This window comes from Periplaneta americana, chromosome 5, assembly GCF_040183065.1.
Source record: "Periplaneta americana isolate PAMFEO1 chromosome 5, P.americana_PAMFEO1_priV1, whole genome shotgun sequence".
Taxonomy (NCBI): domain Eukaryota; kingdom Metazoa; phylum Arthropoda; class Insecta; order Blattodea; family Blattidae; genus Periplaneta; species Periplaneta americana.
Genome location: NC_091121.1, coordinates 154,400,793 through 154,405,432, shown reverse-complemented (window position 1 = coordinate 154,405,432; position 4,640 = coordinate 154,400,793).

Genomic DNA, 4,640 nt, shown 5'->3' with positions numbered 1-4,640 from the left:
GATCCCTTTCCCGTATAATTTGCCTACGAAAATATGTTACAAATTATTGAATTATTTAGAATAACCTTCCAACATAAAGTATAGTAAGTAAATAAGTCATTTAGTATGTAGGATCGTGTGATATCTGGTAAGAGTTGGCAGCACTGACAAGACGATAATATTTGCTGTTTAGGAACTGTTCCTATGTGATCTTCAATATATATCGGGTTAAATCGATGTAGGTTAGACCCTAGATCATATATGTAACAGATAACTCATCTCTATGTTAAAATCGGCAGAACTTTGAAGAGAAGAACTGCCAGGATCGCCACCCGTCCGCCGTAAACGAACACGAGATGGCAGTACAGTCGCTAATGCAATTAAAATGGGAATTATGACGTGACTCCTTATGTAACAACTAGATGGCAGCGTAAACCTGACAAAAGTTGTTAACGTTAAAGCCTATACGGCCGACCTATCTTTTACATATATGATCTAGGGTTAAACCCAAACTACATTATCCTGAAGTATTTTAAATTCCTTATGATACACTGTATATTCGCATACATATCTCACTATTTTTGTATGCGCATACTAGAGCTGTGATGATGATGGTGATGATGATGATGATGATTGATATGTGATGTACTGAATGTATCTGAGGTCGTGGGAACGGAAAAATGTGTGTTAATTGCAGTGATTGGCGACAGAGATTAGATCACAGATAGGATTATGAAGTCTTAACGGACTCTTCGCTGAGGACGCGGCTGCATGGATAACTAAACTCGGATTGCAAGTAAAGTTGTCAAGTTTGAAATGTGATAGCGAAGCCACAGCATCCGTAATCCTCATGAAGCTTGGGAGTTTAAGTAAACGTTAACTTCTCACGTGTAGTTTATAAGTTGTGCGGTCACGACTCGCCATTCACGATTTCGAGCGAGGGACCACAGCGCCGTGGGATCCTCCGCGACCCAGGCAACGGTACTACTATCAAAATTCAGATTATTTTGATTAATATTACAAAATTCCTGTCGTCTTCAGTGCCACCACGCTTGCCATTACATTCGAGGGCGATGAATTTTAAATGGCGATGAACATCCGTAGTGTCGTCTATTTATGGCATGTGAAAGGACTTCCTGGATGAGATGGCTCTATGAAAATTTACCGACCATCTTAAGCTTAAGGTCTGGTCCACAAAAAACCGAAACCGGGAACGGAAACGACAACGAGAACAGAAAAACTGTTAGAATACATATATTTAAATGTGAGCATTCACAATTAACGAGAAGCTTGCCGGAGCCCGGAAACGAGAATGTGAAAGTTTATTTATTTATTTATTTATTTAATTTGACAGGATTACGGCCATAAGGCCTTCTCCATCCTACCAGATAGCACATATAAATACAAAAAAGGAATACAAACGCCGATGAAAATAATACAAATTAAGTTAAAGATCTAAGAGGGTCAACAGTCAAAAGAACACTATAGAGCTCTCCTCGAGCTATGTAACACAAAAAAGAAAGAAAAACCGAAATAGCAATGATGATAGTGGTAGCTGATAATAATAATAATAATAATAATAATAATAATAATAATAATAATAATAAATACATTTCGTCAACTTTACAATAACATAGCTACAATATTTATTATATGCCATGGGTTAAGCCGAAGTTGCGCAACCTGACAGGTGTTCAACAAGCAATTCCATAAACTAGAATGTGATTCTTTAATTTAAATTTTAATTTTGATATTGTCCTACAGTCTCTGACATGGTCACGGAGAGAATTCCAGAGGCGTGGAATCGATATGCTGAAAGATGATGAGTAGAAGGATGTTCTGTGCAGAGGAATAGAGAGAAGGTACATGTTCCGGATTCGAAGTAGTGAAAGATAAACAAAACGAGATGCTAGGTAAGAGGGTGTGGAGGTGTGGATGATTTTAAATAGTAACAAGATGGGGTTGAAGAATCTTCTTTCTTTAAGTGGATTCCAAGACAACAATTCTAGTGACGGTGTTACATGATCGAATTTTCTAATGTTACAAACGAAACGAACGCAAATATTGTGAACACGCTGTAGTCTGTGGGCAAGATCAGTATTTAGATTCGTGAACAGAGAATGGCAATAATCGAAGTGGGGCATCACTAAAGTTTGGATCAGGTTCTTTTTAAGGTTGGTAGGTAAAACGTTGGTTAAGTGTCTGAGGGAATGAATTATGGAAAAAGTTTTCTTACATATGTAGGTTACTTGACTTTGAAAATTTAAATTTGAATATAAATATACTCCTAAGTTTTTTACTGTCTTACTGTAATTGTGATATTATTTATTTTGGCAAAGTTTTAGCTTTGTCGTTCTCGTTTCCGATCACAGCCTACCAAATTTTTTCTTCATAAAGCTATTTGGACGTATATTTTGTAACAAAGGGGCCGTGACATAATTTCTTCTTCATCCATCGTTTCTAACTCAGAAATTCAATAGAATCACTTTCAATATATGCTACGTGTATTTGTGAATTTAATTCTTAAATATTCTGTGTCATAAATTTTGAAGTTGGCTAACCTGTGTTTATATTGGCTGCCTTGTACTCATGAGAGAACGTCATTGGTCTATTACACACACATAACATCAAAATGCGTAGTGTCGACTTTATATATTGTTATTGACATACATATCGACATGCATAGTCGTTTCCGTTCTCGGTTTATTGTGAATCAGAAGTCTTCACGTTCATGTCTTCTGCTTACCATTCTCGTTCCCGGTTTATTGTGGACCAGCCTAAGTCGGAGTTCGGAGGCAGCTAAATGAGACCTCCAAAATGTGTGGCCAAAGTACAGGCGGTTAGCCTACTTACGTCTGACTTCCACTTCTCATCCGTAGTATCCAACCAAGTGCTGTTGTCCTGCTATCTACTTTTGGTCCACTATCTTAATTAGAAAGGTGACGGAATGAGACAAGGAGCGTAATCCTTGAAATAGATCATGATAGTGATGAGTAGACTTCGTGGAATTGCCACAAGATTCGCAAGGTTTACTGTGCACGCAGTATAGACTGTATGAGAAGGGGGCGTGTCTCTGATGTAAACACTGAGCAGTATATTGCGGTTACAATAAAACCTGTATCCTGCATTCAAGAAATATAATGAATGATCATTGAAGTAGGAAATGTCTAAAGATGTAAATACACAATTATTTTGTAGTGAGATATATTAACTCTTAAAATTTAATGTAAGATACATCATTCTTGAATATGTGCATTGCAGTGAAAAGTTACGTACATTTTGACCGAATGCAAAGTAACCTCCTCCGATGGTCACTTAAACAGTTTGTATATTGGGAACTTGTAGTTCAACATCACACGATGTAATATGTGCATTTCTTAAGAACGGAAAGTCACTACTTTTAGTACACCAACTTCAGACGTCTTGTCATGATCTGATAGTACATAATTTATAATACGAAGTTGTGAATAGGCGGAATTTTTAGCAACAATGTTTCTCAACTTACATTTCACTTTTTCTGAAATTAGTGAATTGTTATTTTGGATAACGGTTTGTGATACTTTATCCATTATATTAAGGGCTTCTGAGAGTTGTAGTTTAGACGATTCTAACAGGATGATGGTTTTGGACACGATTTTAAAATTAGAATCAATGACAATATCTTTCAATAGCTATAACAGCGGAACTGTCTGTACTATCCAATGCATGAATTACCTCCATTATTTTTCCGTAATGTTCTGCATAATAATTAACAGAATTCAACCACGTTCCCCAACGGGTCAAGACTGGCTGCGGGGGTAAGGTTATTCCAGGAGTAATTGTTTGGAACAGCAACACTCTCATTGTAGTATGTTTGATTGAATTCTTGTCTGCGCTGAACAAATGTTAAACTTTGACTATTCCAACCACAGTAATGCAAAAACAAGTGCTTACATAGGTATACATTAGCTGTAGCTGCTCTATCTATTTGGACCGGTCACAACTCTTAACACGAACTGCTTATACTACCAGACCGGGCGGTCGCTCGCCTCTTCTATACTACCGTACATCGGCAACCTGATTGCATGCTGCGTGTGGCAATTCAACGAAGTCTAGTGATGAGTAATTCCCGGGTATGTATAGCCTACATTCAACACGAGCAAAACTTTAATGAAAATTGGTCTAAAAGTCTAAAATTACAATTAGTATTATAATAAACCATGCTTATTCTTTGCTGTTACAGTATTTAATGAAAGTAATTCCATGATGTGCATAGGCCATTCGAAAATTAATGGCAACACTGCTAGTATTCATCTTCCCTAGCGGTGACTAATGTAAGCTGGTAGTATGAAATGGAGTGGTGCCTGATACCGTATGCGTTATTTGTGAGTTATAAGTAGGCTCCGTATTTCAGCTACCTATAAACTGGAAAGAGGTTGCCTGATTCGAAGTATATGTGACGTCACAGCGCAGGTACAGGTACGTTCGTATACAAAATAGCTACGCATCCTCTGCCCTTTTGCTCTAGAAAGTCAAAACCGGGACGCAGTCATAGTGAGTAGCCTTATCGATAACTACTCTTACTAGTCGTATTATTTAAATAACTACATCTTTGTGGCTGATTGAAGGTTCATTACAGAGGTAAAATGCCTTAAGTAAGATGCTCAAGCGTGTAATACTGC